The sequence below is a fragment of the Myotis daubentonii genome, chromosome 3, assembly GCF_963259705.1.
Source record: "Myotis daubentonii chromosome 3, mMyoDau2.1, whole genome shotgun sequence".
NCBI lineage: Eukaryota > Metazoa > Chordata > Mammalia > Chiroptera > Vespertilionidae > Myotis > Myotis daubentonii.
Genome location: NC_081842.1, coordinates 195,405,436 through 195,416,544, shown reverse-complemented (window position 1 = coordinate 195,416,544; position 11,109 = coordinate 195,405,436). Strand labels below are relative to the sequence as shown.

At 47.2% G+C, this 11,109-nt stretch overlaps 1 non-coding gene across 1 annotated transcript; it reads left to right on the top strand.

The window, feature by feature from the left end:
• Positions 1-8,539: 8,539 nt before the first annotated feature.
• LOC132232274 (U2 spliceosomal RNA) lies at positions 8,540-8,730 on the top strand. The gene has a single exon (XR_009452388.1). It is a non-coding gene; the product is annotated as a U2 spliceosomal RNA (small nuclear RNA).
• The last annotated feature ends 2,379 nt before the right edge of the window (positions 8,731-11,109 follow it).

Here is an 11,109-nt window from a genome sequence, read left to right as displayed (position 1 = left end):
TGATGACTTTTCAGTTTTCTGTTTGTCTTTCGTTCAGTTGATGTGGCACCCATTTTCCTTCCTTTAAAATCTTTCCCATTGCTTGTAAATGATCGGAAATTGTTTGCTGAGCAACGTTTAATCTTTCTGTAAGTTGTTTTTGAGTTTGACATGCATCTTCATCCAATAATGCTTGTAATTGTTGGTCTTCAAACTTTTTCGGTTGACCTGAACGTTCTTTGTCTTTCACATTGAAATCATCACTTTTAAAGCATTTAAACCAACATTCACAAGTATCTTGAGATGGAGCATGTTCACCATAAGCTTCCCGAACTATACAATAACTTTTTCTTCAAAATAAAGTAATGCTCTTTATTTTCTTCAAAATAAAGTAATGCTCCCACAAATGCTCTTTTTTTGGCATGAAATTCAACATTTTTAAGTGTAAAAATATCTATGATGTTAACACCTTCAGAAAATTTGACATATGACATTTTGAAGCTTGCTGTCAATACAACAAAATAGCATACATATCTTATTGCATATATCTCAATATATGTGTAACTCCATTTATTGAAAAAAATCTGCATTATTAACCGGTACACCTAGTATATGCATAACCCATGGACACAGACATTAGGATGACAGAGGCCTGAAGTGGGGGATGGGGGCAGGCTATAAGGAGTCAATGGGAGAAATTGGGGGGGAACATATGTAATACTTTCAACAATAAAGATTTTTTTTAATAAAATAACCTTCAAAGCCTGGTTCTAATCAGCCCTAACTAATCAATTCCCATCCACCACTCTCCTCCTTCTCACTCCCACCTACATGTCAGTCACACATTCTGCTTTCCACCTAACTGCCAGTATCCTATTCTCCCCGCCTGGGGTTCCCAGCCCTCCTCTCCTCCCTACTCCCTACCCTGATCTGGCTCAAATGCCTTCCTCACAAACAGCCCAGAGAGGTCGCAGTCCTTCCCTTCTCTCTGCTCCCATGAATCTTTTCATGGCAGTTTTTACAGACCATGATTTATTTGATTCCATATCTCCAGTGCCTGGCACCGAGCCTGACACATGGAATGGATGTAGATGCCTATTTGATGGATGAGTGGAAGTTTGATATCTCATTCTCTCGTGGGCCAGGGATTTGTTTTCGTCTAGAATGTCAAGTTCCCCAAGAAAGCTCTGTCCATCAGCCAGAGCACTGCTGCCCGTATAAGCAATGCCTCCCAGTGTCCCCTTTGCTCATGTCCCAGCATCCTGCCAGCATGGTGCCCAAAATGGGCGGTCTCTCTCTCTCTCTCTCTCTCTCTCTCTCTCTCTCTCTCTCCATCATCATCATCATCATCATCCCTTCCCCTGGTCTGTGAGGACATTGAGCCTCTCCTCTCTTTTGTCAACCTTGAACCCCTCGTGTCTTCAGTTCAGGGGCAAATCTGAGAAGAAGTGAAAGATGCATGGTAGGAAGAAGTTAGGTGTTTCCATAACTAGTTCCTTGAGACATACGCATCCATGTTTCAGGAACATACAACCAATAAGATCTACATAAGTCATGGTCCATCCAAAAGTGAAAGCCCACACAGCACAGAAAATGGCAAGGCCGATCGATAGATGGTGCTGGGAGGGGGCCGTGGTCTATCGTATAGTGAGATGCTCTGGTGGAACCCAGTTTGTCTACTCTGACGCCATTCTAACAAACATAGAAAAAGCGAGTGGCTACACATCAAATGTCATGGGGTCTATTTCTGAATTAGGGGTGTGGGGATAAAGATGATGTGGATCATTTTTACATTTGTCCTCAAACTTTTATACTAACTTTTTTACAAAGAGCATGAATTTTTATGTCCAGAAAAACAATAACGCTATTTCCATATTGATCGAAGAGGATAAGGAAGAGGGCAGAGAGAGGAGGAGAGAAGGGGGGAGAAAAGCTAAATCAGAAACAGAAGAAGAAAAGACCCTCTGAGCTTCTCCCAACCCACATGAGATGCCTAGGAAAGACACCTGGTCATGATTCCCGCAATCACCCGGACCCTAATCCCTCTCCAGCCACTTCCCCAGGAGCCAGGTTCCTCATGGTGTCTAATGCTCGGCTCCATCTCTACTAGGAGACTACAACCCCATCCTGCCTTTGACCCAGGGGTTGGAGAGCTCAACCTCTTTTGTACATCTTACTCTGAACAAAATACCAGGGCAGGAACCCAAGCCCTTACCCCAGCGCCCACGAGGAGAGACTCACACAGAGACACTGCACCAATGGCCAGCTTGGCGCTGTCTGAAGACACATTCCTTTCAGGCAGGTGATGGGAACCCACATGGAGAGTCTGAGTTGGTTGAAGCCTGGATGTGAATCTGCAGGGCGCTGGGCTTCCACACGGAGGCTGCAGGTCCTGGCCCCTCTGCTCAGTGTCAGTGTGTATTGACCTGGTCATTAACCTCCCTGGGCCCCTGTCTCATCACCTGTAAAGTAGGGATAACAACACAGATGTCACAGAACTAGTGAGAAGACTGAACCAGATGATATATGCAAAGCACTTGGCACAGTGCCTGGCACACAGTAGGCACTCAGTAGGTAAGAGCCTTTATTACTGTTGACAAATCGTTGTAATCCTGCAACGAGTAGGTCATAGACATGCCGTGCCACTGGCGGTCCCGCTAACAACAGGAGCCCAGTGTGTCCTCATCGGTTACCATTAGGAGACTGGCAACGCCTGAGGGATTCTGACAGAGGGAAAATCGATTGGGGTTCATGCACGGGGAAAAGAACTACATTTGTCAGGGCAGGATTGTTGCACAAGAGAAATATGAAGGGCTCTTTCGGCTCATCCTCTTTCCTCCTTGAGACCATCTAGCCTTATTAAAAACACAATGAGGAGCCTCCATCATGGCTAGTTGGGAAGCGAAAGACACCAAGGCAAAATAGAAGAAGGAAGGAAGCCATCTGTCTGTTGGGGCCGAGGCCCCAGGACGTCTCGCAGGAGCTGCCTGGAGAGAAGCCCGGGCCTGTGTGAAGCAACAGGAGCGCTCCCACCAGGAGGCAGCTGCAGGGAACCCACGTGGGTCCCGCACCCCTGGGAGGCTTTTGTGGTCCTGGGTCATCTTTTGGTACCAGGACCTGCGCTCTTCCTTCCTGAGTCCCATATGCCCCAGTCTATGGCTCTCAACTCACAGCCACACTGACGTTTTCAGCCCACATTGGCCAGTCCCATCCCAATGGGTTCAAGCAGAACCCCCCCTTTTTTCTTTTCATTCAGTCCACAAATCTGTGTGGATGCTGCTGTGTGCTGGGAGAGACGCGGGGATGAAACTCAGACAGACCCTCATGTCCTCTAGTCAATGAGATGTGGCAGATGTACAAATACACCCAAGTCGTGTCAATCCATCATGTCACTCTTCTGCTGGAAAGTCTTCAGGGGCTCCCTGTGGCCTGCATGACTGTGTCCAAAGGCCTGAGCTTAGCAGCTAAATCGTCTCCCCATCAGCCATAACTGACCCGCTCCATCTCAACTCCAGCCCATTCCTCCTCATCCCCCCATCACTCTGCCTCCTCTAGTCCAGCCTTGCTGAATGCCAACGTGGCCATGCCTCTGGGTCTTTTCCCAGGCTCTATTCCTTTCCACTTGACAAACTTCTACACCCCCCTCAATATCTTGTTCAAATGCCCACTCCTCCACCTGTCTTCTCAAGCAACCCCAGGAACTATGGCCTCTTTTACGCTTGTGTTTCCAGAATACTGGATGCAAATGTTTATTTTAGCGCTTATCTATTTTTTTATGCTCACCTTCCCCACTGAGCTGTGTGCTCTTTAAGGGCAAGGTCCAGGTCTTATTATGTCTTCACTAGAGGCCTGATGCACGAAATTCATGCACGGGGCTCGCCCCCGCCACCGCAGCTTCATTCGGGAGGTCATCCAGAAGGACGTCCAGAAGGATGTCCGCTGTAATTAGCATGTTATGCTTTTATTATTATAGATAATATAACAGCACCTGGCACATATTAGGGGTTCCGTAAATATTTATCTAATGAAATACAGATAGACAATAAATATAAGAAAAAATGCTCAACCTCTCTAGTAATAAGGGAAATGCAAACTGTAACAAAAATATAATGAGATGCCATTTTCACCTACTGGAATGGCAAAAATTGTAAAAGATTGATAATAATCAGTTTTGATGAAGATGTAAGAGCATGGGCTGGTGGAAAGGGCATTGCTACAATATTTTAGAAATATAGCTCCATCTGCTAACAGTTAAAATGTGTACACCTGGCTGCGGGGGGAGGTCAATTGGGGAAAAAGGAGACATATGTAAAACTTTAGACAATAAATTTAAAAAATGTGTGTACCTGTTTGCTCTTTAGTAATGCTATTGCCCCAAAGCCCAGCAGGCTGGAACAACACCCAGTTTCTGTGAGTCAGGAACCCAGGCACTGCTTAGCTGGGTGGTCAGGCTCAGGGTCTCCTGTGGGGCTGTAATCAAGGTGTCTGCTGGGGTTGCAGTCATCCGAAAGCTTGACTGTGGAAGGATCGTGTCCAAGCTCACTTATGTGTTTATTGGAAGGATTAAGTTCCTCCTGGGCTTTTGAACAGAGGTCCTCAGTTCCTCAGTATTAATTGGTCAGGGGCTGCCATGACCTTCGAGGCACATTCAGGATCTGAAGAAGGGGCCAATGCATAAATGAAAATGCTATACAAGAAATATGAATTTAGAAGGCATTGGGGGCCAGGTGGAGACCTCATTCTTGAAGAGGCACACTGACTTCTCAGACCTGGTTGTTTTTTTATTCACTTGAATACACATTTGCCTTTAGCAATGCATATAGGCATATCAAAGGTAAAGTTTGGTAAACAGTAAAAGGATTATCAGGTTAGGGAATTGCCTTGAGCCACCACTATCTCAACACAAACAATCTGTGTTTAGTGTCAGCCCTGGTAATGCCCAAGGTCCATCAGCCTTCCGTGCTCCTGGGTGCACTGACAGTATCGGCAAGTGGTGGGTTCCCACAAGGGGCCACCCTCAGTTCCTCACCAGGTGACCCACTCTGTCAGAGCAAACACATGAGAAGAGCCTATAAAGAATATCAAGAAGGCAAAAGTTAGTCTTTTGTGACTTTTTCATGGAAGTGACATCCTATCAATTGTGTCATATTCTATTGATTAGAAACAAGTAATTAGGTCCAGCTCCCACTCAAGGGGAGGAATACACCAGGGCAAGAATACACGAAATGGGCCAGCACCGGTTTGGCTCAGTGGATAGAGCATCGGCCTGCGGACTGAAAGGTCCCAGGTTCGATTCCGGTCAAGGGCATGTACCTTGGCTGCGGGTACATCCCCAGTGGGACATGTGCAGGAGGCAGCTGATCCATGTTTCTCTCTCATCGATGTTTCTAACTCTCTATCCCTTTCCCTTCCTCTCTGTAAAAGATCAATAAAATATATTAAACAAAAAAAGAATACACGAAGTGGAGTCATTGGGAGCCATGTCAGAAGCTGTCTCCCACAGTGTGTGTGTGTGTGTGTGTGTGTGTGTGTGTGTGTGTGTGTGCATCAACCATGAAGAAAGCTATAAGAGGAACACTCCAAACCCCTAAAAGGGTTTACTGGGAAAAGGGCAGGATTACAGAGGGAGGAAACGTGGGAGAAGCAAATTCTTGATTTTTTAAATAAATCCCTTATTTTGTTTGACTTTTTAAAATAAGTAGGTAATTGCTTTTTAACTTAAAAATTAAATAAATATTAATATGAGGCAATCAATGCCAAAAGTGCCATGGGAATTAAAAAAGAGAAAATCCATCCTAGCTTGGAGAGAGGGGGAGGAGCAAGGAAGCCTTCATGGAGGAGATAGTGTTTAGAATGAGTCTTGAAATATGAGTTGGGTCAGGATGTACAAAAACAGCAGAATGGCAGGAAGGGAAGAGCTCAACAGAAGGCAAGTTAACTGTCCCAGGGCCAGAGTGGTTGAGGTGACGCAGGCAGACACCGCACAGGCGCTCAGTGAAGGCACTAAAGCCAACCTGGCATGTGCCTACCCAGCTGTCTCCATCCCCAAATCAGAGGGACTGCAGAAAGATGTGTAGAGGAAATGAACCCCAGCGTCTCTGGCAGAGGGTTCTAGACCTTTGTACCTGCTCAAACGACTTCTAAACTCCAGACTCACAAACACCAGTCCCATTCTAAGAGGACCATGGGAGCCTGAAGCCTGGCCAATCGTATCTCCCCAGGACACAGCCAGGGGAGGAGAAGTACCAGCATTGCCTTTCTCTCTCCATTTGTCTCAGAGATGGAGTCCACGCTCTGGTTCTTCTGTAGAGAAAACCCATTTATACCTCCCCAGCCATTCACTTCATTAAACTCACCCAACCTCCCTCCAGGGAGCACTGGCTCCATCAGAACCACAGGACTAGGGCCGGCCTTAGCTCCATGGTTCCTTCGACAAAAGGGAAATTGGAAGCACAGGGCTGGGCCTGGTGAAAGGGTTTTGGTTAGTATGCAAATATAAACCACAAGAAAATCTGTCCCAGATCACCTGCTGGGCCCTGGGGAAGAGAAGAGATTGAGACCCAGCTCCCTGCCTGGTGCAGCCCTGGGCCAGGTGAGGGGTATGGACCTATATCAGATTACTCCCAGCAAGGTAATGTGACACATAAGGAACATGGGCAATCAAGGAGGGTTTCACAAAGAGGAGGAGACACATGGACTGGGTTTTGAAGAGTGAGTAGGAGTTTGATGAGAAGTAAGGGAGGACAGGCACTTTCAGCAGAGGAAATAGCACTGGCGAAGACAGGGCATTGGATTAGCAGTTCAGTGTAGCTGGAACTTGAAGGAGGATGGGGAGGGAGAGGCAGGATTGGCAAGAAGTGAAAGAGGAAAGGTAGGCTAGGGCCAGAGGTTGAGGGACTTTATAAGGCAAAGCGTAGCAAGGTTTCTTGACTGTAACCTTGGAGCTCATGGCTCATTAAAGATGATTTTAAGAAGTGCAACCTCTGGAGTGAGATATGGAGGTGGGCGGAGAAGGTATTACAACAGGAGGAAAAGACTTTTATATCCTTCAGGGTTTTTCATAGCAAGTCTGTATTACTATTATAATACATTGCTTAGTATTTTAAACTTTCTCTTTTGGCTAGGATCACAAATAATTGGCAATAGCTGCCATTTATTAAGGACTTATTCTAAGGGTTTTACGCACATCATCTTGCTTAATCCTAACGCTAACCCTCTGAGAAGGTGCTATTATCTGCATTTCCCAGATGAGAAACTGAAGGCCTAGGAGAGAAAGCAGCACTGAAGGTCACACAAACAAATGAGCCGGAGGTCACACAACAGGCGAATGAGCTGGAATTTGAATGAGAGTCTGGTGACACCAAGCCCATACTCCTAACACTCCGCTCCACAGCCTCCTGATAGCACACACATGACAAGAAGGCAAGGTCATCACTTTCACAGATGCCCTGAGGCCAGGAGACAGAGCAAATATTTGGGACAATAGAGCTGGCTTCAAACCATCTGGATGGACTGGGGCTCTGGGCTCGGGGCCAGTGTGCCAGGATGGAATGTATCAGGCACAGATGTGAAGTCCTGGACTTGGGAGCAAAGTCCTGCCCAAGGACAGGTGGGAAATGTGTGTCCGACCCTGCTGATCCCAGAGGCTGTCCCTGTCCACCGGACCCTGGGCCAGGAGAGTCAGGCTAAGAAGCCCTCATCCCATTCAATGCAGGGGGTCATTGGTTGAATTCAGCCCATAGTCCTGGGGGACACTTGGGTTCCCTGTCTCTACTGTCCTTATCACCATCCCTGCTGGTGTCTTCTCTGGTATCTCAGATGAAGCTGGAGCCCTGCACTGAGCCACCCCAACCAAGAGGCAAGCTGACACAAGGTGAGGCTCCTGGGGAAGTGGAAGAACCCACATTGTTACTTCAGGGAATTGCCCTAGGTCGGTGGTGCTTATGTTTTTTTAAGTTGAAGACCCCTCTCTTCCATGGAATCTTATCTAGAACCCAGTATGTAAACTGACTAAGGTAGGAGTGTCTCTAGTTGAAACTCCCCACCCTCAGGGGTCCCTGACAGGACGGAAGGGGTCAGCTGAACACAGTGTGAAATCCACTGATTCAGATCATTCCAAAGACCCCAGCCCAGAAATGCTCTGACCTTGCAATTCCTAGTGAATAGTCCTAGAACAAACACATATTGAGCACTAACTATGCACCAGGCACTAATCTACGGATTCTACACAAGTCCTCTCATTTAACCCTCATCACAAACCTAGGAATTAGGTTCTATTACATGGCAGAGACTGCCAACTGTCCACCCAACTCTACTTTCCCTTTCCTCTCATTAGAATTGAATCCAGGGGCATGACTAAACTACATTTCCCAGCTTCCCTAGCAGTGAGGCAAGGTCATGTGACCAAGTTCTGTCCAATAGCATGTGAGCAAGGGACATGAGGGCCACTTCCAGGCCAGGTTAAGGGAGGGAGTGAACTCCCCACACTCTACCTCCTGCCCTCTGGCAGAGATCAACCCACCTGAGTGACTGGAAGCCCGGTGTTGAAATGGTGGGTTTGATCGCTTCTCAGCCTTTTGGCTACGATCAAGTGTAGTATCTGTTCTTATCAGTTTAATATCTGATACGTCCTCTATCCGAGGACAATATATTAAATGGATTTTTGGATTTAGGAGATGGAATAGGAGCTTGCTCCATCCACTCCACGCATCGACCTGGTATTGCAGTACCTCCAGGGAGGGTGCACCAAAAAAGAAAAGAAAAGAAATGGTGGGTTCAGGTCCCTGAATTACCCTGTGTGGCAGCACTCTCTGGTGACTTGGAGCCCACCCCACCTGTACTATTACTGAGAGAGAAATTTCTATTCCATTTGAGCCATCGCAGTGTAGCTGTCTGTGACAGCCTTCCATATCCCCATTTCTCGGAGAAGGAAAGTGAAAGAGATTAAATAACTTTGCAAGATCACCCAGCTGGTGGCAGAATCTGGAGCCGCTCAGGCTGGTCCTAAAGTCCCTGCCCTCAAACCATGACACCTCCCAGACGTTATGAAATTAGTAATACCAAAACCTGGAGTGCCCAAGGTGTCCTTCAGTGGGTGAATGAATAAGTAAACCGTGGTACATCCAGACAATGGAATACTATTCAGTGATAAAGAGAAATGAGCTATCGAGCCAGGAAAAGACGTGGAGGAACCTTAAATGCATGTTACTACGTGAATACACCAACCTGCAAAGGCTACATACTGAATGATCCTATGCATAGGACATTCTGGAAAGGGCAGGACCAACGGGACAGTGGTTGCCTGGTGATGGGAGGGGGAGAGGGATGGGACAAATGAGTGGCACACAGAAGATTTTGAGGCCAATGAAACTACTCTGGATGATACTGTAATGATGACATTTGTCAAAAACCACACACTGTCCAACACCAAGAGTGAACCCTAATGCACACAAAGGACTTAAGTTAATGATAGGGTATCAGTTTTGGTTCATCAGCTGTAATAAATGTACCACACTCATTCACACAAGATGTAAATAATAAGGGAAACTGGGAGCAGCTATATGGGAACCCTCTGTACTTTCTGATCAATTTTCCCATAAACCTAAAACATCTCTTAAATATACACACACACAGCTTCAAGAGAAACTCATGTAGCCCTAGCCGGTTTGGCTCAGTGGATAGAGTGCCGTCCTGCAGACCAAAGTGTCCTAGATTGGATTCTGGTCAAAGGCATGTACCATGGTTGCAGGCTTCTCCCTGGCCCGGGCCCTGCATGCAAGAGGCAACCAACCAATGTGTTTCTCTCACATCAATGTTTCTCTCTGTCTTTCCCTCTCTCTCCCACTCTCCCTAAAAATCAATGGGAAATATCCTCAGTTGAGGATTAACAAAAAAAAAAAAAGAAAGAAAGAAAGAAAAATTTGTGTGTTAAAAGAATTAATGGGATTTGCCATGCGCCATACACTTTCATTAGCACTTGTTTTATCCTCCCACCAATCTATGATGTAGATACTGTTACTACCCCGTTTTTCAGACGAGGCACAGAGAGGCCAAGCAACTTGCCCAAGACAAGCTATCTGCTTGGCTTCCTACCATCTTCCCTCCCCAAGACCTGCTCCCTTTACCCTCCCTGGACAGTTGCCCTGACCAAGGCAGGTGCCAGGTCCTCAGCCCAGAAGGGCCTACAGGTACCACTGTGCCAGGCTCCTTTCCAGGTTAGCCATGTTGATGGAAGCTCACAACAGCCCAGTGAGGGAGGCTCCCAGGTCACCTCAGACCCCCTGTTCAGCGCTCTTCCTCTAGAGCACTCCCTCAGAATAGAGCAGTCCCAGTGCCCCTGCGCCCCCCAGCAGGCACACAGACACACACACACACACACACACACACACACACACACGCCCTTCCACTTTGTCATTGGGCCCCAGGCAGACAGACTGTGGATATCCAGGGGACAGGAGGCCCTGCAGGACTTACACCAGCTAGCACTTCTCACCAAGAACTGAGGGTCATTCGGGAACATCTTTTTTTCCTGGAGATTGTCAAGATCTCCTTCAAAATGCAAAACCACACCTCACATTAGCACAAGGCATCCCTTTCCCTGCTCTCTGTAACCCCTGGAGGGGAGCTGAAGGAATGTATCAAATTCTTAATTTAAGAAAAAGTCCCTGGCGCCTGCATGCGGTGGAAGGGCCATTTCGTAGTTGAAGGTGTCGTGAAGGAAGTGCTGCCTGGGAAGATTCTGATTTGACTCCAGTTTCTGAGATGCTGGGCCTCCCCGTGAAAAAAATAGGACCTGATCCAGCTTTGGCATTTAAAGGGCATACATGCAACCCAGGGACCGCGTGGCGTCTGCCTGTCAGGGCTGAGGACTACCCATTGCCTTAGACAGGGCAAGATGGTTCAAAACCTGCCAAGTTTTATTAAACATACTGATTCCATCCCACTGTCAGCGGCGAGGACAGCAGTGGGGTCCAGAGAGCAGCCTCGAAAGCTAACAATGCTTACGAGAATGAGGCGCCCCCAGGCTGCAGTCTCCTCTTTCTGGAAGGGCCCGTCAAGGCCCTGGCATCAGACAAGCCTCACCATTTCCTGGCTGTGTGACCCCAGACATGTTACTAACATCTCTGAGCC